Source organism: Pinus tabuliformis, chromosome 3_2 (assembly GCF_031772625.1).
Source record: "Pinus tabuliformis cultivar Carrire ecotype Pingquan chromosome 3_2, CPIR1, whole genome shotgun sequence".
Classification (NCBI taxonomy): domain Eukaryota; kingdom Viridiplantae; phylum Streptophyta; class Pinopsida; order Pinales; family Pinaceae; genus Pinus; species Pinus tabuliformis.
In genome coordinates, this window is record NC_142302.1 from 1255871794 (window position 1) to 1255898371 (window position 26578).

The following is a 26578-nucleotide window of genomic DNA, read 5'->3' on the forward strand; positions in this document are numbered from 1 at the left end:
GTCTCCCCTGAGCTTGGGATGTGTTTAACACCATTATCCTTAATAATGGCGGGATTCCGAGATTTGATGAATTATTAGCTAGATGCACTCAAGAAGAAATAAGGATGATGGAAAGACACAAGCTCTCAAATGGAAATAATCCTACCACCTTCTTCGCTCATGCTAAAATAAAAAACAATGCTGGTCCAAGAAGACAAGGTCAAGGATTCAAGCAGGGGTTCAAAGAAGGAATAAAAGGAAGATGTTTCAATTGCAACAAGTTTGGCCACTTTGCTAGAGAGTGTCTTCACAAGAAGGATACTCCAAGTGATGATGACAACAATAACAACAACTTCAAAGTCATGGCAATCAAAGGAACAACATGTTCAATGAAGCAACAAAACTTATAGCTTGTTGACTTTAAAATTTAAAATACATAATAGGTATTTGTAATAATAATTTATTGATATATATAAAATGTACAAGATGTTTGAATGTTACAATGAGGGCCTGCATATATACCTAGGCAGGTGCCCCTTGATAACTGACCATGTCTTTTTAGACATGCCTTTTCATTAAACTAATGACTATTAAAATAATCACTACTTTGATTATTTATTATTTACATTTACTTTTATTTATTTTATTCGTTATGAATTATATTCATAACATTGCCCTTTCCTTCAAAAAGATTTGTCCTCGAAGCTTTAATGTTAACAATTTTCATAACTGTGTTTGTCATCTCGATTCGTCAATCATTCAATCGTCCCAACATGTATAGCCTGTGAGTAATATTCCCTTGGAATTGTTTATATATATATATTTAAATAATATATATATATATATATATATATATATATATTTGAATTAAATAATAAGTATAATAAATTATGTGTAATGACCTATTGACCAGCGCAACTGATCACAAATTCATTGACTGATGATGTGAACGCTAGCCTGTATCGAACCAATGCACTGTTTGGACACGCTCGTATGACCATGAGCCAATCGAGTGACAGACGGTGGTGTCAGACCAGTCGGAGGGTTTGTGTTAGGGTAGTGACACAGTACAACGTGGAGTAAGTAGCGTAGGGGATAGAGGGGCACGATTGACCATGGATGTCTGCCGTGGTCACGACAGTGGTGCCCGTGGCTTGATCACTACGAAAGTATGGATAGAGCAGTGCGAAGCAAGGGTGATTTACTTGGACGTTTAATGTGGAACATGGTTCAAGCACCGGATAGGGTAGTTATCGAGGGGAATGGTAGTAGGATGGTCAGTGCAGAGGGTACACTGCGACAGAGGCACGATATCTAACAAATCAACGCAATAACCTTAGCTATAGTGCCATCTACTGGAACACCCATTGCGATTGCAATTTCCTCTATCCGGTTTCTGTTAAGTTTAAAAAATGACTCTATCAAATCTCCATCAATGAACTGTGAAAATTCCTAAACCAGAATCCCTACTCCAACAAACTGATGTTACTTCTCCTACTTGTTAATCCATACAAGTTATTTACTGTGTTATACGGTAAATATCGAAGTAAATACTACTGCAACCTTCACTTAATTAAAAATAATATACCGAAACAAGAAACTGAACAAGAAAATATACAAAACAAGAGACAGTTATTTTTGGACAAATGTCCCCAGAAAAACCCAATGCGAGAAAACCGATGTGACAAATCTGAGGGTTTTATTATTATGCAGTAGTAATTTCTGAATGCAACTTTTGGATGCCTTCCCGACAATCCAGTTACAGAGAATATCACTGACAGAGATATCTGTGAGATTACCTCACACTATCACTGGAAATCCTGGCTGATCCAACCCCTGAATGACTGCCCCTGGTTGCCTTTAGCTGCCACTACGTTGCCTCTGTGCAGTGTCTGCGTCAGCCCAACGTCAAACCCTCTGGGGACAACGTCACTCCTCTAGCTGATCGATTCGCTGCGCAGGAACTTTGATTTTTACCTCCCGGTCTCACACCTCGGCTCCTAGCTTCTGAAATCGATTCCTTCAACAAATTTTCGGACTTCCTTTCGGATTCCGCGTTGCCTCTGTGTCAGCCTACGCTGCCTTTGCGTGGGCCTGCGTAGCTCTGCATTAGCCCCTCTGGCTTTGCTACCACTGCTGGATCTCCCTCTGCCTTCTCTGTTGAGTATTCTCCGATAGGAAAAGATTTTCCTTCGGATATTATCCCTGCCCCTCACTGCAAAAGCTCACTTCGAATTTCTCACCGGCCGCTGCTTTGCTTCATAAATTCGATTTTCTGAACTTTGTGTGTGTGTGTCCTCCAAGTGCCGTCAAGTCTTTTCTTATAATCCTCTCGCTGATCAATCAACGACCGAGATTAGATTCTAATCAATGACTAGGACCATATTGACTTGATCTCTGCCTTCTTCTAGAAGTTATATCCATAGTTTAGATTAATACCCATTAATTATTTTAATTTCCTAAGTTTAGACTTAGGGTCCCATTAAAAATAATTAATTATTTTAATAAAACTATCTCCGGGTGGAATTTCCCAAAACAATTTCTGGGTATTGGAGAATGCATGTGTCTAAGCCTCCCTGCAAATTTTGAGACTTAGAGCACATCCGATGTTACCAGAAATCAACATGCCCTCTTAGTGAGGAATATGCTCTAGCAATGCAACCTGCTGAAGCATTACTTTGTTCTGTAACATCTCCTTCTGCGCTGCTGATGTCTGACATCCTGTCCACCAACTACTGCGCAAATGATTCATCTGTACTGCTGTTGACCCTGCCACTGTGGACACTGCATCGTACTGCAACTCCCTCTTAATTCTACATCTGTGCTGCTGTTGGCACTGCCATTGTGAACTGCATTTGTACTGCATCCTTCTCCAACTGCTACTACTACTGCATCATCAATGGAAAAGCATCCCAAACTACTGAACTGGTGTTTAGTATGATGCATCTCGTTGCTGGTGTCTAACTGTTGCTAGTCTCTGCGCTGACCCTCTAAAGCCTTTGCGTTGCTGAAGCCTCTACACTGTTGCTAGTCTCTGCGCTAACCCTCTGAAGCCTCTGCGCTGACCCTCTGAAGCCTCTGCGCTGCTGCTAACCTCTGCTCTGTGCTATCTTCACTATTGCGAACTCTGTTTTGCACTGCTCAGTGTCTGGCGCTCTGAAGCATCAAAACTGATAGCTTGTTGACTTTAATATAAAAATACACAAGAGGTATTTTGTAATAATAATTTAATATATATAAAAATGTACAAGTGATGTTGAATGCTACGATGAGGCCTTGCTTATATACCTAGGCAGGTGTCCTTTCATGATTGGGCATGTCTTTTAGACATGCCTTTTCACTTAAATAATGACTATTTAACATAATCATTACTTGATTATTTATTATTTGCATTTATTTATATTTATTTTATTTTAGATAATTTATATTTGTAACATTGCCCCTTCCTTCAGAAGTTTTGTACTCAAAGCTTATTGCTGATAGTTTCCTTCACCTTAATCTCGAACAATTGTCTTCAGTTTGCTCATGTCATTTTTGATAAATGTGATTGGACACTGGTACCTCAACATGTATAATTCTCTGGTGATATTATTTTGGAACTAGGTTTTTTTTTTTTTTTTACTGTTTTTTTATTATTTTTATTTAATTTTATTTATAATACTATTGTTATTATTGTGTTTTTAGTAACTCTAATTTTTTTAATAAATAATTAAATAATTTTAATTAATTAAATTTAGTTGTAATATAACTATAATGTGAAAAGCTCGATTGTATACTGTTCACGGTGTATACAACCGATGTATTTCATTCACAATGTAATATGGTTTACAGTGTATTAATGTAATATATATCGACCACACTGTATGTATTATATAACGACCAACGATATCGACCAATGTTTTGACCGGACTATTATTATTCCACATGATGTCTTGACTACCAATTATACACACCACGTATGAATCGATGCCAACGTTTTGACCGGGACACACCATTTGACGGTGGGCGAAAACCTTGTTTTTTTAACGGCGTATGCGTGTGGGAGGTTGTCGGAACAGGAATACGACAACGAAGTTTGACTGTGTCGAGAAAGACTTGCGCCCATGGAGATAGGAAACAAGGGATTGTTTACGGAAAGCTGAACGCAGGGAAGTACACAGCAGGGGAGAGACAGGACAACAGTCGAGACAGGGATCTGGTTGGGAGTTGCTGAACCAAAACTGTAAGTTGGAGTAGGTTGAGTGTTACCTTTATTTGAAGGAGATGGAATGACCGTGGGAGTGGGTGGTGGTTCTGCAAAATTACTATTAGATGGAGTAATAAGAAAAGTAAACCCTAAACTGTTATTTGTAGATGAATCAAGGGAAACGAAAGTTGTGGATTTAACTAAATTTTCTTTAGATCTTTTTTGCAATATAGTGGTAGATGTGATTCATTTATCTCCATCCAATATTATACTATTAGCACCATTGCCATTAGATGTAAAAGATGAGACCTTTCTAGTCTGGGCATGAAATGACATGGCAACGTTCCTACTTGCATGCCCCTCATCATTTGACTCCTCAAGAACACTCATTCGGAAGCATTTACTCTTTTCTGGAAGATTATAAGGACCATCTAAAATCAATAATTTTGCATCAATTCTTGCAGGACTTGCATAAGGAATTAGGGAATATACATCTCCAATGCCAAAAGATGTAGTTGCCTCCATAGACGTTGCCACTTGATCGAATAGAGGAGCTTTACCTTTTCCCCCATATTTCTGTTTAGTACTAGAGACACCTTGACCAGAGAACTGGTTATGTTTCTGAACAGAACTTGGACTGTACTTATCAAAAAGGGGAGTTCCATCTATGGACTCTGTACTTCTACGTGTTGGTCCATTCAACATGCTGACAGTCAATTGACTAGGGGATTTATCCCTTGCAATGGCCAATTGCGCTTCTGCCGATATTTCTTTAGGAGAAGGCATGGACTAGTATATAATTCTAGGAATGCATGGACCAATATATAATTCCTTTGTGGTGGCTTCTCAAAAAGGAAACGCATTTCTCAAATTCCGTAGACTTCTTGACGGATTCCAAAACAGTTTGTTGTCCATCATCAATGTCAATTAAAACTGGTGTGCTTGTTGGAAGCCATATGATTATATCATATTCCGCATAAGCAACTGTCAAAAATTCATGGAGATATGGACGTGTAAGCTCCACAGGATGTTCAACTGTAGGTCTATGGTCAAATAATGTGTAGTCGTTGTCCAACACAAGTAATTTCTTGCCTTCATGACATGGATTGAGTTGTTTGATCTGCCCAAGGATTTCTGCTTGGTATGCAGCAAATGATAACATGACATTTGTTTGAGATGATGAAACTGGAGCTGCTGCTGTAAATGACGTCCGAGGGTTGAAATCTGAAAATTCATCACTACCCTTGTTTGCAAAATTAGTAACATTCTCCACAAAGGCCAAAACATCTTGACCTTGAGTTTTATTAGCTAGTCGCGTAGTAGCAATGGCTGCCAGACTCCCTCCATACCTTTCATCACTGTCCCGACGAACAGGATCATTAACATATTCTTTATAGCTTGGAGACTGGGGAGAATACGAGGACCGCAGGCTACAAATTTTTGGAGGCAATTGATTTGATGGGGGTATTTGGTGTTGATAAGGTACAGACACTCCATAATCAAATTTCGGAAGATCGTCATCATCCAAATTTTTAGTATAGCCACCATTTATACTAATTGTTGTTGTGGGCCCAAATCATGGGGGCACATCATCAATCAAATCATCATCATTAAAATCAGACGATTCAATAATCTTGGGTACATTTATTTGTTGATCACAAGGTGGCCAGGAACCAAATCTAGGTGGAATATCAGTTTCTGAAGCATCTTTATCTTCAGATGTAATATTTTCAAGTAATGTAGTAGTTAGTGTAGATTTCATAATCAATGATCTACTTTGAACATAATGGTTTTCAAGGCTAGAATTAATCACATAATTTGGGTTGTCAGTTCCATATGGAACTGAATCTAAGACACCAGGGCGCGTTGGAGAATCTAGCGAATGACTAGATAGTGCAAGTTTTTTCCCATTTATATATTGTTGTTCTGACATCTTATGCATAATATTAGAGGTTACATTATTTCTTTGCCACACAACACATCCAATCAAACCATTATGCTCATTTATATTCTCAAAATATTCGTGTGTAACATATTTATTGAGAACTTTCATTGTAATAACATCAGTGGGGCATAGATACAACTCAACTCCCAGAGTAGGTTCTGTATATCCTACCCTCTCCCCTTGCTTATAAAAATCAGCAACCCCTGAATGCTTGTCAAACTGTTCTCTGAGGAACTGTAAGGTCCCACCTTACCAACCATCAGTATTATACTAAGGCAGACTCAAATGCGATTTAAGTTTAAGTTTTTAAGACGTAAAAGTTAAGGCAAGGTCATATATCTATATTTTTATTGGTATTCTTTACACTACACACTAATTTCTACTAACTAACTAATCCATGGTAATATTAAACTTCTCTTTAAAGCTACGGGGTCATGGTTAATAATATCAATCTTTACAAACCACAATTTCCAATAAGCTAATTGTTCATTCTATTGCAATTAAAAGTGTTTAAGAGTGACTAATTTGATTTTGTTTTAGATAATATACCAATGAATTCTTTGGTAAAACAAAGGGAAGAAAAACAAGATAATTCAACTTCTAAAGTAGTGGTTTCCATTTATTATGAATTCATTTGTGAACTAACAATTACAACAATTCACCTACCAATTTGCCTTCCATGGATTTTTAATTCAATGGAATCATCATGCTTATTCTTTGAGATATTTCTAGAAACACCTTGGTTGCAAATCCTAAATTCACTTAGTCATATTTATAGACAATTCATAGATGTAATTAGCTACAACCATTGAAGTATTATGTCAAATAGTTTGCAAACATGAAATGTATAGCCATTGAGGCATTTTGTCAAACACTTACAACCATAACCCTTAAGGCGATTTCACCAAAATTAACTAACATGAATCTAAGATTACATAATTTATTTTTCTTTGTCAGTAATGCCAATAAGTGAACCTAATACATAAGTAGAACTGTCATCCATCTTGATTGCTGCATATACAAAAATTTAGGCACATAATGACCATAAATATTTAAGAATTTTTACAAATAGCTCACAGTGATCTCGCTACAACTGTTGGAGAATTTTGAACAACGGTTAGCAGTCACAAAACAAGATGCTAGCTATTAAACTATCAAACAAGCAGTCACAAGTTATTTAAACTATCAATGTATTAACCATTGAGACTTTAAAATAATAATTCCAAGTTTATATAACATATTGGTTTCATAAAAAGAGATTACCAGGTAAATCACAGCGAAAAAAAAAAGCAGCAAGAGAAACCACCAGGCAGCAACAACAAATTTGTAAAATATAGCACATTACAGAACCAAAATTTGAAACTTTGTTTTTTGAAATCAAAGTTGGGGCAACATGGCCATAAGGTACAGATACCCCCTGAAGTTAAAATGAATCGAAACAAAGTCACGGGGCAACATGGCCGTAAGGTACAAGTACCCCCTGAAGTTTAAATGAATCGAAACAGAATCGCCCAAAAACACGATTATTTAAAACCAGAACAAAAAAAACAAATTCTTATTATCTCTTTTATCACTTTTGTCAAACATATAATGTGCAAACTTATCTACCACTGTAATAAGAGAAGGAAAACCAAATTTATGTTATTAACATGTTTTCATAAAACTCATGGTAGCCTAAATGCTTCAGCCATTAAGACATGATGTAAATCAACTTGCAATGCAACTGTACAAAAAAAAACTTACATAAAATAAACTACAGTTATTTCAGAATTCCTTCAACATTTAGTGTGCAGCATTTGATATACATCTAAGATTCAATGAATAACCAAATAAGCAAAAACCATGTAATGAACTACAAAAAAACACAATATAATGCTGTCAACATTCTTGGCAGTGAATTTATACAACTCAAAAAATGGGAGTATGCTCTAGCTCCAATGAGAGTATGCTCCAGCTCCAATATCCTTACCAATTCATTGTGAACCACTCAATTTTCCTCCCAACCATATCTAGGAAGAACTTCTCCCCCTGGAACCCCTGAGTTGCAAAAGCTCACAAGCAGTACCAAAAGACAACAGTAGAGAGATTTGCAAGGCAAATTAAGGAAGAAATTTTTTACTTCCTCTTAATACCACTCATGGCCAACCTCAATAGCTAGAGATCTTAGGATTTTAATAAGAATTTCAGATTTATTATGGAGGCAATTGGCTACTCTCCATATCTCTCCCTCTCACTATTTTCCTCAAGTCTCTTCCACTCTTGGCATCCTAATCCCCCAAGTGAGAATACGTGAAACTCATATATAGGAGGAGCAACCAATTATTGTCATAAAGGAGTAATGTGCATGCTTGGATTCCATTTAGAGGAGTGTAACGTATGCCATTAAGGAGAGGTATGCATGCTTTAGTTAAGAAGAGTGTAACATATGCATTAAAGAGAGTGTAAGAGGAATATTTTATGAGATATTTTTAATGAGTGAAAAGGAAAATGCCATTCTTTGATGAGTGCATAAAATAGAGTGTAATGAATTATTTAAAAGAGAGAGAGAGAGAGAGTTACATAGAGCCATGAGAGTCATGAAGGAGATGTGTGAATTGATTGAGGAGATAAAATTGACTTGTAATTCATTTTTAATAATAATATCATAGTCTCATAAAAGATAATAATAATATTAATAATATTGAGGATTCAATCAAGATTGAACTATTAGGATTGATTAATGATAAGTTAAGTCATTTTTCTTCAACTTTGCTTGATTACTAATTTATGCAAGGTGATTTACTATTTTTGGAAAGTCGTGCTTGAGACGTTGGACATGGCTTTCTTTTTAGAGAGTCATTCCAGAATTGTGAGAATGAAATTTTATTTAAGGAAATTCATCCATGAGTGGTATTTTTCTTCTGGAGAATAGGGATTTTGCACCCCTTTTTCATGCATCTCTATGCTTTAGTAGATTGAGGACTCCGCGCCTTGATCTACTCCAAAGATCCAAGATTCCACAACTTGATCTTTTTTAAATATTCAGGACTCCACGCCCTAATTATACAAGACTCCACGCCTTTATCTTTCTTGGATTTAGGACTCCACGACTTAATTTCTATGCCCTCTCATCTATTGTGCTTTGAAACTTTGCATTTCTCCTTATGGTACTGATTGTGAGCTTTTACCCATTTGATGGTTCGCTGGTAAGGCCTTGTTTAAAGACCTGCACACATTACAATCTCATAGATCAAAGGAATCAAATAAATTTCATAATGAAATTAACTTAATCACATTTTACTCAGAATGGTGCACGACTTCCATAGTCATTTTTGTTTTGAAGAAATGACTTCCAGAGTCATTCATAATTGAACATCCTTGTTGGAAAATGACCAGGTACCTTACCACATCCTGCTTAGTGCAATATTAGACATATATAATCACACAAATCATGTATCATCCATAAACATAATTAACCATCTATTCCGCATAACCATGAGTATCCATGGGTCTATGCGTCTCAATCTTGGATCACCATCCATGTCATAGACCTACTTCATAAATCAGATACAAAAAGAAAAACATATGTATAACATTTACTTAACCAAAACCATCTAATACAGATAATCAATGATGCCACATATAAGAGGAAATATAACTATATGAAACATTGTTCCCCAATCCAGTGATCAATATGTCATACATAAACATAAAAGGAAATATAACTATGTATATAAAACGTTATTCCTCAATCAAGTGATCAACCTGTCATCTAAGTCACCTGACACGGGGATTCGGGATTCGTAGGATATGGGGATTCGAGAGTCGGATTCGGACACGTTGACCCCCCGGAATAGGATACGTAGGATTCATTATTTATTATTTTATTATATATATATATTAAAAATTAAATATTTCTTACACAAATTCTCATTAATGATACAAATTCATTGATTTCAAACATAGATCTTCATCTAGATGTTAGTTTTACTGTTTACAAAGTAAGTTAGTAACATTATAGCATGCATAGTACATACAAAATTCAAATACATGTCAGTTGTCACATAAATCATGATTCATAAATGAAAGAAAACTTACAAGATAGTAAGATAAAGACAATGACAACTGTAGTTTTCTCATCAAGTCATCAAATCAAAATGTGTTACATAGGTAGTGCAATGCCAATGGCAAATAGAAATAGAAAATATAAAACAACTACAGGTATACAAGCCTCAAGGAAATAGGTAGCCCATGACTCATGAGTCAATAATCCTCATAGTCATCATCAGAATCAGTGTCAATGTCCTCATCTTCATGGTCACCAGACTCACCATTGCTCTCCTTTGCATCCTCCTCCTCCCCTGTATCCATAGTTGCCTCTGCATCTGCTGGTGTGGAGGATGACCCCTCTAAAATATCACCGTCATCAAATCTAACAGGCTCTAGCACTAGATCATTGAGATCCATGTTGGCGAATGCCAACTCAATACTGCTGTCTAGACATATATTATCAGGAAAGACATCCCACATCTTTGTCTTTCCCCTCAACCACTCTTCCCTCTGCCTATAAATAAGACAAAGGTTGGTGTGCACATACACCATTTTCTCTGCCTTGGACTGCTTAAGCCTGCTCTTTTTCACACTATACAAATTCCCATATGTGCTCCAATTCCTCTCGCGACAAGAGGATGAAGTCAATTGAGAGAGGAGCCTCATGGCTAACTGTTGAAGAGGAGGGCTTGTTACCCCATGATTTGCCCACCAAGAATAGGGCTTCTTAGCCCCCCTGTCTCTAATCACATCATATCCTTCAAATCGACTACTGCCAACGAAAAACCCTGCAAAGGCATCCTCCACCTCATCAAGCAATGCTCTATCTTGAAAAACCCACCTGAATGAATCTTTCCTCCCTTGTGAGATTTCACCATCCATGTGAGGAGGGAATGTGCAGGAAGGTCCACCATTCAGCCACTCATGGCTATAGTATTTTGGGTTCAATGAGTGTGCCAAACAATGTAAAGGTGTGCAATTCTTGTCCCATCCGCTGACAAGAATATCCTGTATAGTACCACAGAAGGCCTCTGGTGATGTCTCATACTCGCGGCACTCACTCTGTAGAATACTGCTCCTCACAGACTCAATCATGGAATCCCATCCCTCATAAATCTCTCCTAGGATGGGTTTGTCTGTATCTGCAAATCGAAACAAAGAAATGATAGGGTCCATGATCTAAATAATTAGAGCTACCCTCTCCCACCAAGCATCATCTAGCACTGTGTCCTTCACTCTTTTAGAGGCTACTTGATCTGTCTTTCTCCAAAAAGACCAAAACTCAGAGTGGTCTTGACCTCCCTCAACCTCTTCAACATCATGAATGAAGAGGCAAACTATGTATCAACAATCTTCAACAATGATAGATTGTTGTACTCCTTGTAGATAGTGAGGGCATTTGTATGATTTTGCACAAAGTTACGGATATGTCGTGCATCCTCAATAATGTTACCAATCCAAAGCACATTAGAAGCAATGGATTTCAGTGCTAAGTTCAATGAATGGACAATGCAAGGTGTCCAAAACACTTGTGGATATTTAGCTTACAAAATCATGCCAATAGCCTTGAAAACAGGTGCATTATCTGTAATGATTTGCACACAAGAATCAACACCTACATCTTCAATAACTTTACTAAATAACTCACCCATAAATTGTGCATCCTTGTATTCTCCAAGTGTATCCACTACTTTCAAGAAAACTGGACCATTCAAGGAAGACACCATGAATTTGATGATTGGGTGTTGCGCTGGATCTGTCCATCCATCAGAAACAATGCTAACCCCAGATGTTGGCCATGGTGCTTTAATAGGCTCAAACCTTTTTTGCACCTCTTTTTTTGCCTTCGTCAACAATGTGGTTCTAAGCTTCTCTGAACCATGAGGCACATACCATGATGGAGACCCATGAGTTAGAGCTCGACACATCTCAAAAAATAGAGGTGAGAGTGCAACATTAAATGACATGAAGTTTTGATAGAAAAAGAAGGCAATGGTGAGATCAAGCTCTTCTCGTTTCTCTTTCTGAAAAATCTTGTCCATTGGACAAAGTGAAAAATTGCTCTTCTTTTTGCTGCTTGTCCCCCAACAGAACTCTTAAATGGAAATTTGGTGGTGCCTTTCCTCAAAAATGGAAGGGGGTTTTCATTCTTGGTTTTTCTTGATTTTGCAGCCATATTTGCCATACCAACAGTGAACTCTTTTTCAATTTCTTTCCTCTTTTGTAAAGGAACAATTTTACAAGCTCCAATTCCACAACCTGGTAAAGCCAACAAATGGCCTTTCGCATGGTAATATGTGCTTTTGAAAGAAATGTGGCAAAAGTTGCATCTCCATTGTACATTGCCTTCTCCCTTCCCCTTGGTGCTTGTCCCATCCTCTCTTGTGACATATTTCCACAAGGGATATTTCTCAATGCTGTCTTTAGGTCCTCCTCTTCCCTCAACATTACTTGCAACAGATCTCCAATGGAGATATTCTTCCTCTTCCTTTGCCCCCTAACTGCTGCTCTTGATTGAGCCATGAAAACTGTTAAAAAAAAAAAAACATGCACAAATTTGTAAAAAAAATTCATATACAAACTGCTGTAATAGAAATGCAAAAAAATAGAGATGAAATGCACTTACCTGGTGCTTGAATCTCCTTGCCGAACACTCCACACCCTTAGCTCCTTGCCCACAACTCAATGTATGCAAAGCTGAAAGAGAGAAATGGTAAATGACTGATAGAACAGTGCGTTTTTATGCCCGCGGGTTTCCCTTTTTTGGGATTCGAATCCCAAAATCGTGACACGTTGTGTCCTAACGTGACACATGCGAGATTCGATCGTGTCACGTTCTGGGATTTGAATCTCCACTGAATTGTGTCCGATTCGTGGGATTCAGACATGTAGCCCATTTCTAGCAAATCCGGTTTCATAGCCTGTCATATATATAACTCGTCAAAAATCACCCTTGTAGGAGTGACAAAACTATACTAGGAAAATAAATAGGACACTACAGGGACCATCCTTGCAACAAATTGAAACCACCATGACTGTACGACTTCGAGAAAGAGGTAACTCCTGAAGAAACTTTTCAAATGCATCTAGTTGTACTCTTCCCTTAACTTCGACATACTTCGACCAGTCTTTCGCTGAGGTTTCCTCACCACTTTTGAAAACAGCCACGATTGTTTCAACAACAAACGGATTTAATTGCACAGTTCCTTCCCAAGGTATTTCATAAGATGACGATTGAGTTGCATTTCCTTCTTGTCGCTCATTCAGACCATCAAAATATTTAATTTTCCTGCTCCGGCTTTCACTTTGCCATTCTCCAATAAGATCATCTAATAAACTAGCTTTTCCTTCTTCCAAGTTACCTTGAAGGGTGTTTGCCCATTCTGTAGATTCTTCATTCTGAATTGTGTTAATAACTTCTGCATCTTCATTAGATTGATCTTCCCTTGAACCTATATATTCATCAAGAGACATTATTTCAGGAAGTTCCTTATGTTCCCTCATTACCTCTTTAGTAACAATTTCAGCTGGACTCATGTTTGATGCATCTACTCCAACTACTTGACTAGATAATGTACACGATGGGAAAGAACTAGGGGAATCTGAACCACTGCCAATTTTATTATGGTTAAGATTGTCCGCTACAATCCACATTAAGATCAGCTTCATTTGAATCCTAATCTTGATCGATATCATTTTCATATTCATCATTATCTATCACATCTTCATGTTCATTATCATCATTCTGAACAAAATCTTCTTCTCCTACTTCACTTTGTTTCGTTTTTTTCACTGTCGCTATCATCTTCCTTATTATCAATTTCCTTTAGACGTGTTGTAACTTCTGCACATGATTTTTCTAGACACTGAAATGCTTCTTGAATTTTACTAAACTGCTCCATGAATTCAGGACGTGAACGTAATGGCATATTGTGTGGCAAACAACGTTCAAAGACTTGCATGATTATATTGTGCGCCATGGCTCTGATACCACTGAAGCATCAAAACTGATAGCTTGTTGACTTTAATGTAAAAATACACGAGAGGTATTTTGTAATAATAATTTAATATATATATAAAAATGTACAAGTGATGTTGAATGTTACTGTGAGGCCCTGCTTATATATTTAGGCAGGTGTCCTTTCATGATTGGGCATGTCTTTTTAGACATGCCTTTTCATTTAACTAATGACTATTTAACATAATCATTACTTGATTATTTATTATTTGCATTTATTTATATTTATTTTATTTTATATAATTTATATTCTGTAACACACTCGTAGCCACTGCAACTATCACTCTCGCAGTCCTCTGCACCAACTGACACTGGTCCATCCTGCTACTTTTGATTTGGGTTCCCGTAGCAAGGAATTGATCCGAGAGGTGGGCTCCTCAAGGATCCTGCCCATCTGTAGCTCTTTCGAACTACAACTCTAAATCAACCCACCTCCCTCCTGGAGTTATATTGACTGCCATGGAAAACTCATCCTCCTCGATGTTCACGGTTGCAACCTTCGGATCATGCTTCTCATCTTTGTCCTTCTTCTTGAGAGGACACTGTGTTGCGTAGTGACCGAGTTCACCACACCTGAAGCATTTGATCTTCGAGATGTCCTTCTCCGCTTGCGCTGCCCCTGCTGTCCCTTAGGTGCAAGGGGTACATTCTCTTCCTCCTTATTGGGCTTCGACCCACTATTGCTGCTTCCGTCAAGTTTACACTTGACCAAGTCCCTTCTCGGCTCCTCTTTCTTAAGAGCTGCCCACATTTCATCCCAGTTTGGAAAAATTGCCCTGCCCAGGATGCTCTGGACAAAGACCTGCCACTTCTCTGAGACTGGGTTGAGGGCCAGTCTAACCATCTCGGAACCTTGAGGTGTTGATCCCGCAACTGCTAACTCATCTCGGGTCTCCTGAAGCTTTGTGAGGAACCAATCAATGCATTCCCCCTTCTGCATCTATGTAGATCTCATCTTCTACTCAAGGTACATCTTTTGCTGCTCGGGAGATCCCTGATACAATGTAGACAATGCATCCCACATCTCCTTAGCAGTCCCTTTGCTAGCGATGTGATAGACTACATGATCCTTCACCGTGTCTAGGATCATCCTCTTCATCTCTGCCATATCTCCCTTGTACTTCTTTAGCGAATCTAGATCTGCGGGCTCAACCACCACGCTGTCGACATAGACTTTGAGAAAATGCTCATCCAGAAGGCGTGACATCCTTACCTTCCAAATCACATAGTTGGATGCCCCATCCAACTTGTCTTGATCTCTTAGTCCACTGGCTGCCATCTCTGCCAAATAGAAATGTCTAAAAGCCTCCTCTCTACTTTGCGCAACACTGGATTGGCCTACGCACTCCCTTTTGGAACTTGTAGATTTGCCTCTCTCCATTGCTGCTTAGTTAGTAAGAATTCAGACTCCTTGGTTGGAAGTCCTCTGAGGAAGAATTCCCTCAACTGTGTCTCTCTCTTCCCTTTGACGTCTTTCTGGCCAACAACTGCTTGTAGAAAACTGCGTCCCACAAAAAAACCCCTCTTAGCTGAAGCTTCTGCTGCGCTGCTTCCTCTGCGGCTAACAAATTTCGATTTGGAAATCTTATCTCTCCATTGACTCACTCAGAGAGAGATTTACCATGAAAATCTAGCCCTCCTGGTCAGAACTGCGTAAACCCTCAGGGGATTCAAATTTTTGCCTTTGCAAGAATTTCGAACTTCCTCCTTCCTTCAACGTTGGCTCTTCCGGCTCTGTTCTTCTTGCTTCACCTGCAACTCCGATACCATGTGTAAATTCCTAAACCGGAATCCCTACTGCAGCAAACTGATGTTACTTCTCCTACTTGTTAATCCAGACAAGTTATTTACTCTGTTCTACGGTAAATATCGAAGTAAATACTACTGCAGCATTCACTTAATTAAAAATAATATGCCGAAACAAGAAACTGAACAGGAAAAGATACAACACAAGTGACACAGTTATTTTTGGACAAATGTCCCCGGGAAAATCCAATGCGGGTAAATCAGTGCAAGAAATCTGAGGGTTTTATTATTATGCAGTAGTAATTCCTGAATACAACTTATGGATGCCTTCTCGGTAATCTAGTTACAGAGAATATCATTGACATAGAGATCTGTGAGATTACCTCACACTATCACTAGAAATCCCGGCAGATCTAGTGCCAAAATCATTGCCCCTGGCTACCTATGGCTGCCTCTACGCTGCCTATGCGCAGTGTCTGCATCAAGCCAACGTCAAACCCTTCGGTGATAACATCAGTCCTCCAACTGATCGATTCGCTACGTAGGAACTTTGATTTCTACCTCCCGGTCTCTCACCTCGGCTCCCAGCTTCTGAAATTGATTCCTTCAGCAAATTTTCAAACTTCCTCATGGCTTTTGCGCTGCCTTTGCGTGGGCCTGCGTAGCTCTGCATTAACCACTCTAGCTCTGTGTTGCCATTGCTGGATCTCCCTCTGCATTCTCTGCTGAGTATTCTTCGACTGGGAAATATTTCCCTTCGGATACTATCCCTGCCCCTCACTACAAAAGCTCACTTTGAATTTCTCACTGGTAGCTGCTCTGCTTTAGAAATTCAATATTCTGAACTCTCTCTGTGTGTCCTCCAAGTGCCCATCAAGCCTTCTCTTATAATCCTTTCGCTGATCAATCAACAACCTATATTAGATTCTAATCAATGGCTAGGATCATATTGACTTGATCTCTGCCTTCTTCTAGAAGTTACACCCACAGTTTAGATTAATACCCATTAATTATTTTAATTTCCTAAGTTTAGACCTAGGGTCCCATTAAAAATAATTAATTATTTTAATAAAACTGTCTCCAGGTGGAATTTCCCAAAACGATTTCTAGGTATTGGAGAATGCATGTGTCTAGGCCTCCCAACAAAATTCGAGACTTAGAGCACATCCGATGCTACCGGAAATCAACATGAACTTCTTGGCATCTCTGGTGTACTTTTCAATACTAAATGTCTGCCATTACTCATGGTCCAAGCCCCCTATTCCTTTGATTACTTTGACAAGATTCAGTTGCAAGTTTTCGAGAATTTGATATTGCTCTTGTGAAAGGGGTGCGATAACACCAATCATACCATTTATTGTCACAAATATAACTGTAGGTATTTTTAGCTTTGCTATGTCTGTTACAAAGTCTACCAATTTTTGGCCCAATCTTTCCTTATGTTTGGGAAATATGTTGCTATAAATCAATGATTTCCCACATGATGCAAAGCAGATATCCAAGCCTTCAGCTTGCAACCATTCTAATAGGTCTTGAACAATAGGATTCCCATAAAAATTCCCATCTATCCCATATAGACTAGTTTAGGTTCAGGTGCTTTGTTATCTTTGGGGGAACAGGTTCGACCATAGAGAATAGAGGGAGTACCAAATTTGCAAAAGTGTTGCGATACTTTTCAACCCTGTGGCCTAATATAACCTTGTAAAGTTCCAGACACACTAGACCAGTGGCCATCACAGTGGTAGTTGCTATTGCAGGAATTATTCTGCCAGCTATGAACTTGGCCCGGAGCTTATCCATCTCAGGTATGCTATAGTTCCTTGCTCTCATATTAGCAAGTCCAGCTGTAAGCTCCATGTGATAATTGGTATCATCATCCTTTTCAAAGTGAATAGGATTCATGCGAAAACCTGAAGGCAGATTTTTAATACCACTTTCTAATATGATGATCAGTTTATCAATGAGTGTAATATCATCATCAATAGATGTAGAAGGGTTCACACTGTAGCTTTCTCATCTGTCACAATTTTTACCCCTTCTTTTAGCTTGAAAATTGGAGTATACACTCTCTCTACCACCTTTGCTAATCTCCTTGCATTTGAAGCCCAGTCAAGAAATGGGAATGCCATATGTATTAGCTCTTAAGATTGAGGCTGCAAGAATTAGGGACATGTAACTGGGATAATGGGGTAACGTTTAGGGCTTTTGGGGAATGCTTGGGAGCAGACCAGAATGGTGCACCTGTGCTCGTGGTTGCATTCTCAGGGAAGTTGAAAATAAGTTGCTTTACACGATTTGAAAAGCAATCCTCAAACTTTGCTCTAGCCCAATAGATACAATCTTCAAACGTTAGGAATCTCTATGAAACCAAACAATCGACAATAGACTCCCGAAGTTGCCTGGCCTGAGCATCCCCTGCAGACTTGATTGCTGCTATGTATTCTCCTGGTTTGGAAAGAAAAAAATTTACTTCCGCTGGAGTTGTGTCTAAAAGTCCCTCAAATTCAGACCTTGCCCATGTGAGATAGTGGTGGATATTATGTGAATATGAATGAAGCGTGCACATGGGTGCCTGCTTTTTAGGGGGATCTTGTGATGCTCTATAGTTCTTAGTCAAATGAGGAATGACCATTTGGGTGTTGCACTTGATTTCCAGAGTTCCAAACTCTAGCAATGGCTTCTGGAAGTAGACACACCTTGAATCAACATACAACCTGGCATTGACATTGTCTAGAGCATTTAATACAACATCAACCTCACTGTTCCAAAAGGAGTTGTCAAAGACATGTTCGGTATCTGGGCTCACACAATCATGCAAAGCTTTAATCTGCAACTTCACAACGTCTGCTTGCATAGATTCTTTAGGCTGAATAAATTTGCTAGTAGGCAACAAATTGCAACTTATTTTTGAATCTCTGGCCAATGTGTTTTCTGTAGCTCCTTTTGGCAATATAGACACCTCATGACTTAAAGGCTTTCCATCTTTAGAATCATCAATGTCTTCTTCAACATTTTCCTCATTGTTATGATATTGTTCATCTTCTTGTTTTTCAAGGTAGTCCTCATCCACATCATCTTCATTTGGATCATCATCTTGATCATTTTCTGCAACATCTTCATCTTCAACATTATAAACACCTACTGCTTCATCTTGTTTCGTTTCACCATCGCTATCATTTTCCTTATTATCGATTTACTTTGGACGTGTTGTAACTTTTGCATATGATTTTTCCCATTGCTGAAGCTTTTCTTGAATTTTACTTAACTGCTCAATAAATTCAGGACGTAAACGTAATGGCATATTGTGCAGCAGATAACGTCCAAAGGCTTGCATGTCTCTGATGCCACTGAAGCAACAAAACTTATAGCTTGTTGACTTTAAAATGTACAATACACGAGGTATTTGTACTAATAATTTATTGATATATATAAAATGTACAAGATGTTTGAATGTTACAATGAGGGCCCGCATATATACCTAGGCAGGGGCCCCTTAATGACTGGCCATGTCTTTTTAGACATGCCTTTTCATTAAACTAATGACTATTAAGATAGTCATTACTTTGATTATTTATTCGTTACATTTATTTTTATTTATTTTATTTGTTATGAATTATATTCATAACATTCAACAACAAAGGAAAGAGAAATGCTCCCGCTGCTCGATATGGAAATGGTCATCCTCCCAAGAAGTCGAGAAACTCCAGGTATGAAGAAGTTAATGTTATAGTAAAACAAAAATAATTTTATCTTATTTTCGCCCTCACCACCGCCTCTCCTCCGGATACATTGGATCATTGGTTGATTGATAGTGGTGCCTCAAGGCACTTCACTGGGTACAAGGAGGCCCTCTCAAACTTGATTGAAAAGAAGACTAATATGGAGATTATACTTGGGGATAATGCCACTTATCCCGTGAAAGGAATTGGGACTTTTACTCTTCACTTAAATCAAGGTCAAACCCTTCATCTACAAGAAGTGTTGTATGTACCTGATCTAAAAAAGAACCTGGTCTCTATTTCAACGATGGAGGATAAAGGTTTCAAGGTGACATTTGTTGATGGGAAGGTTAAGATGCATTTACACTTGGATTTAGGGTTAAAGGTCTCTATCAGGTTGGAGGAAGTCCTTTGGGAGCTATAAATTGTGACACTTTTCTTCAATCCAAATTATGGCACTGAAGGTTTGCTCACATTCATTACAAAGCCTTACCTGATGCCAAGGAAGATAGTCACAGGTATGCCCGAAGTCATCATAGATCATGAAGGTGTTTGTCAGGGTTGTTGTTAAGTTATGGTATGTTTTATGCTTAGTGCAAATTACTTCAATTTCTTCTTATTAGCCCAATGCCAATTTCATTGTTTAGCAATCACATTAACATAAAGTAAAATGTTGATAGAACATAAATAAATCGACAAAAGACAAGCCAAGACAAGAAACACCAGATGTGGCAGCTAGCCAGGGACAAATCCCAATGTGGGGAATCCCTTTGATTAATTCTTCTATAATCTTCAATAATTCAACAGAGGGAGAAATAGTACAAATATACAATTCTGTAATTTTATGACAGCAGTAGCAAAACCCTAACCAACAAAGTCAAAGCTGGTCAAACAAGTCAGAATTGACGTCCAATCAGCTTGGTCAATATCCTAGTCAACTTGGCCTCCAACAGCAAGAAGAGGCAGCCCAAAAGAGTCCGAAAAACTCAGTCAAACGAAGGTCAACAAAAGTCAACCTACTGCCAGCAATTAGGGAAGTCAACGCTGGTCAAACTTGAGGTCAGATCACCTCGGTTTGTGTGCCAAAATCTGCGGCCTACCAAGGAGAAGCAACCACACCAAATACGCAGTCCAAGAAGAGTCCACGCTGGTCAAAGTGTCTTTCTGTAGCCTTGGTCAAACTCGGTCAATGCAGCCCTAGCCAAAAATCACTTCGTCCTTCCACACGTGTGAGGGAGATGCTACTCCTAGACGTGTACCCAATCAAATAAGGAGAGAGAAGAATGTGTAATGAGTTGAGTGAATAATGCCACAAGGTGTCTTCTATTTATATGAATTGTTGAGGATGTGTGCCACACATTTGATTGTTGGCCAGCCTTGACAAATTGTCAAGTATATATAAATAAATTCATATCTCCATAAATACATGTCGGAATCGGATGATCATTAGATCAATCCTACACCTCTCGATGAGAGGAAACCAAGAGAAATATTAGCTGCCATAAATAAGATGACCCACATGAAGTTTGTGTTGATTTGAGGTAGCATTGGATGTGCTCTAGCTATGAAAATTGGTGGAGAGGCTAAAGCACATGATATCTTCAAGACCTAGAAATGGTTTGGACAGATTGTACCCGATTTGGGAGATATTAAAATAATTAATATTTCTAATGGAGTTCCTAAGTCTAAACTTAGGAAAAATAAAATATTAATGGGTATTAATATAAAATTGGGTTAGAATGGTCCAAAAGTCATGGATCAAGCCAAATCTAATCTTAGCCATTGATTAGAGATTTAATCTCGGCTGTTGATGGACCAACAAGAAAAGTATAAGAGGCGGCTTGAGGGTTAGTTGGAGAACACACTAAGAGAGATCAAGAACTCGATTTTCTGGGGCAGGGTTTGCTGAGGAAATTGAGTGAGTGATCTATGTTGCAGCTAAGGGGTAGTGAATACATAGCAGAGAGGCAGAGTTAGTACCAGGAGGATCAACGCAGAGGCGGGAGAGAGAAGTAGAGGTAGCTAGAGGCCACGTAGAGGTAGCCAGGAGCTGCAGAGCCAGAGAGGGCCAACGTGTAAGACGCAGAGGGTCTAGGGGCTGACACAACGGCTCCAAAAGCTGACGCAGAGCCTAGAGAGGTTGATGTTGGGCCAGAGAGTCTGATGCAGGGCCTAGAGGTAGCGCTAGGAGCATTTCATAGAGGTAGGCATGAGCTGCAGAGCCAAAGAGGGCCAGCGTGTAAGACGCACAGGGTCTAGGGGCTGACGCAGAGGCTTCAGAAGCTGATGCAGAGCCTAGAGAGGCTGACATTGGGCCAGAGAGGCCGACACATGGCCTAGAGGTAGTGTTGGGAGCATTTCGTGGGACAGATTGAGAGTTGGAGAGCTGGATAGGGTGACGTAGTCCCTATCAGAGTGACATAGAGCAGCAAAAGGTGCATTGTTGCTGTGGGATCGTTCATCCGGTGTTTTAGCCGGCATATCTGTCTTCGACTGAGAGGAACTACTCCCGAGGGCATTCTCTGTTGGGTGAGCCATTTTTGGCACCTAGGTTGTATTCTGAAATTGCATAATAATAAAACCCTCTGAATAGCTGCACCGATATTCCCGCATTGGGTTTTTTCGGGGACATTAGTCCAAAAACAACGTGTCACTTTTGTGCTTGTTTACTTTTAGTTGATGATCTGTATGTGTTGATACTGTACTTGTATTTATTTTCAGTATCTACATGGTAAATAACTTGTTAAGTAATTGAACAAGTAGGAAGAAATAAATCCGATAGTACAGGAAGAATTTCTAACGGGTTAAACTTAGAAATTCCAACAATTTGGCCCTAGTTGCCAATATTAACACTCCCTCTCAACTAGGGAGAACTCCATCTGCTAATCCATCTGACCATCGGTGCTATCTCTGCCATCAAATGCACTGCCCTGCACTCCTAGGCTCTGCTCTGCTGAACTATGAAGAAGAAGAAATGATCGAGGATGTATCAGACCATCCTCTATTGACTCGAAGTCAGTCCCAAATAAAAGAGGGTGCTCAATAGCGCTCTTATTGACCCGAAGTTAGTTCCAGAGAGTGTGTCATACCACTCTTACTGATCCCATATCAATGCCAAAAGAGAGTGAGCTATGTCGCTCTTACTGACTTGAAGTCAGTTCCAATTGATCCCAGATCAATGTCAGTCATCCTAGCATAGGGAGTATGGTAGATACACGATGCGTCCATCGGTACTCCTATGGTCCCTAACCCCATTGCCCTACTCATTGGCCAAATGAGAGGTACTTCCCATGAGTCCCAGATGGCATGGGTAGGATGCCTCGACAAAAGAACCACTCATCCTATCCATAAGTCGCCACGGGTATCACAGGGGAAGGCTGAACCATTCACCCTATACACAGCGCACCACTAAGGGAGGGTGAGTCGCCCTATGGTCTCTTGTCGCTCCAAGAAGTACCCCAAGCCCGTCGGAGCTCCCAGAGCTCAATGCATGCATCATACAGGACCCTCATAAGAGGGTCTCTCAACGACTCCAATTCATTCTCGGAAAGTCAAGAATTTGACCTTTCCCAGGGGCTTTGTTAGAATGTCGGCGACCTGCTCATCTGTACCAATATGATGGAGCCTTATTGCTCCTCGCTGTACCATATCCCGGATAAAGTGGTACATGATATTGATATGTTTGGAGCGATCATGAAATACAGGATTCTCTGATAAACAAATCCCACTCTGGTTGTCACAAAGGATCACAGTAGTATCCAATGTATACCCAAACAACTCACTGAAGAGCTTCTGCGACCAGACAACCTCACAAGAGGCCATACTCGCAGCAATGTACTCTGCCTCAACGGTGCTCAAAGCCACCAACTTCTGCTTCCCGCTCATCCAGGATATCGAGGCAGATCCCAATGAGAAACAACACCCGGAAGTACTCTTTCGGTCCACCACACTGCTTGCCCAATCAGCATCGGTATATCCATGTAGCCTCACATCTCCGGCAGTGTATCTCAACCCATGAGTGATTGTGCCCCGAAGATATATCAGAAGGTTCTTGGCACCAGTCCAATGTGAGGGGTGAGGCTCAACCATATGTTGGCTCAACATGTTGACTACAAAACATATATCTGGACGGGAGTTCACCAAGAACATCAACGCTCCTATGGGTTGACGATACTCGGTAGCATTTCCCAAAGCAGGTCCGACAGCACTACTGCTCAACTTCTTGAAGTCAAGCTCCATCGGGGTAGTCACGGGTTTGCATTCCACCATACCGAATCTCTCCAATATCTTCACCACATATTTTCCTTGAGATAGGAAAATCTCCCCTGGCTTCTACCAGACTTCCAGCCCTAGGAAATAATGCATCAGTCCTAGGTCCTTCATCTCATACTCGGAAGCCAACTCCCTCTTACATTTGTGAATGAGAGGGTTTGCATCTGTCAGAAAGAGGGCGTCAACATACAACACCAATATGAGAGGCTTATCATCTTCAACCTTAAAGTAAAGCTTCAGATCGGCTTCACTCCTAGTGAATCCCAACTTCATCAAGTAGCTATCGATTCTCTCATACCAAACTCGGGGTGCTTGCTTCAGCCCATAGAGGGGTTTCTTCAACCTGCACACGTGAGATTTCCGATCATGAATCTCAAATCCCTCGGGTTGTTCCACATAGACTTCCTCTTTGATCGAACCGTGCAAGAACACGGTCTTGACATCCATCTGATGTAGGTTCCATCCTTGCGAAGAAGCAAGGGCTATGATCGAGCGAATGTTGGTGTATCGGGAAACATGTGCAAATATCTCGTCATAATCTATACCTTCCTTTTGAGAGAAGCCACGAGTGACAAAATGAGCCTTATACTTTTCAGCACTTCCATCAACTCCATGCTTTATTTTGTAAAGCCCACTTTGAGGTGACAACTATTTTGTCTCGGGGTCTGGGGACCACATCCCAGACATCGTTCTTCATGATGGACTTGTATTCCTCAGTCATAGCATCCTTCCATACTTGATGCTTCACGGCTTCTGCAAACGATGAAGGCTCATTTTGAATGATCGTGCTCATAATGGTCAAGTATCCCTGATACTTGGTTGGCTTCTTACTTTCACGGAATGTCCCTTTCGGTGCAATGTGTCCTTTGGCATCATCAAGTGTTCCCCTAAGCCATGAGGGCCTCTTCTTAGAAGGCTCTTGCGGAGGAGGATCAATAGGATCCATAGGTTCTTCCACTTCGGGCATCGTCTCATCTTCCTTCTCATCTGGCTTCTTGGTGTCAGCTTCTTTAGTTTTCCTTAGAATAGGAAGATTGTCAACCTTGCTAAGAGCCATGTCTTCGTCAAAGGTGACATCATGACTAATCTTGACTTCCCTTTGACAAACCACATAGATTCTATAGCCCTTAGAATTTTTGCTATAGCCAATGAAGATGCCCTTCTTTCCAGATGCACCCAATTTATTCCTTTTCTCTTCCGGCACATGAAAATATATGAGACTTCCAAAAATTCTAAAATGAGAGACATCAGGTTTCTTACCAGTGAACATCTCTTCGGGAGTCTTGGAATCCAATGCTTGTTGAGGGCATCAGTTTTGAACATATACAGCGGTATTTGCAGCTTCGACCCATAGAAACTTCTGAAGTCTTTGATCATGGTGCATGTAACGAACAACTTCCAAAATACGGTTCTTCCTTTCCGCCACACCATTCTGCTAAGGAGTGTATGGTATAATGGTCTCCCTCTTAATGCCAGGCTCTTTTCAAAAGTCTTGGAACTCATGGGATTCATACTCAGTCCCATTATCAGTCCTTAAGATCTTGATCTTTTTCTCAGTTTGATTCTCGATCAAGGCTTTGAAGTGACAGAACTAGGAGAACACTTCATCCTTCTTTTTCAAGAAGTATATCCACGTCTTGCGAGAATAGTCATCTGTAAAAGTGAGATAATATAAATATCCTCCTAAAGAGTTCACAGGCATCATACCAGATATGTCGGAGTGAACCAACTGCAAAATGTTGGAGGTCTTGCTATGGCTTGAGGGGAATGGTCCCCTTTTGAGCTTTCCTTTGGCACACCCCAGACATACACCTTCTTGCTCCACTTTAAATTCGGGCATCCCGGTCACCATTTGTCTCACATCGGGTAGAGCCTTATAGTGAAGGTGGGCAAACCTCCGGTGCCATAGTTTAGACTGAAGAGTTGTGTTGCAAGACATGACTCCCAACGGACTTCCTCCGACTTGATATAGAGAGTCAACTCGAAACCCAAGAGTGAAAGCATCTTTAAAATTCTTTTTCCATACATGTACCTTGCCATCGATGAAGGCCACCTTGTAGCCTTTGTCTTCCATCGCCGAAATGGACACGAGGTTCTTCTTGAGATTAGGTACATATAAGACTTCTTGCAAATGAATTGTGTTACCCTGATTTAATTGAAGAGTAACATTTCCTACACCCTTCACGAGATAGGTGGAGTTTTCTCCAAGAATAATCTCCAGGTTGGTCTCCTTCTCTATCAGATTAGAGAGAACTTCCTTGTAACCAGTGAAGTGCCTTGAGGCACCACTATCAATAAGCCAATTTCCCAATGAGTCCGGAGGAGTAGTAGATAGGGCCGATATCAGATAATATTCATCTTGCTTATTGTTAACAACATTAGATTCATACCTGGAGTTTCTTGCCTTCTTGGAGGGTTGACCACTTCCTTGATTTTCGACATTCCTCTTTCCTCTGCCATTGAACTTGTTGTTCCTTTGATTGTGGTTGGAATTGCCTTGGGAGTGATTTTGATCATCGTCATGTGATGTGTCCTTTCTATTCGGACACTCCCTCGCATAGTGGCCGAATTTGTTGCAAACAAAACATCTTCCCTTCCTTCCACCTTTCGATCTGGCCTTTCCTTTGGATTTAGACCCAGAATTATTTCTCCTTTTAGCATGAGAGGAGAAAGCAGTGGGGTTG

General features: G+C 39.7%; 1 protein-coding gene and 1 pseudogene across 1 annotated transcript in view; one reads left to right on the plus strand and one right to left on the minus strand.

The window, feature by feature from the left end:
• EMB2754 (Vacuolar sorting protein 39) overlaps nucleotides 1–26578 on the plus strand; it is a 229463-nt gene that overhangs the window by 180980 nt on the left and 21905 nt on the right. The window lies entirely within an intron of this gene.
• Nucleotides 17142–18757, minus strand: LOC149185295 (ubiquitin-activating enzyme E1 2 pseudogene; annotated as a pseudogene).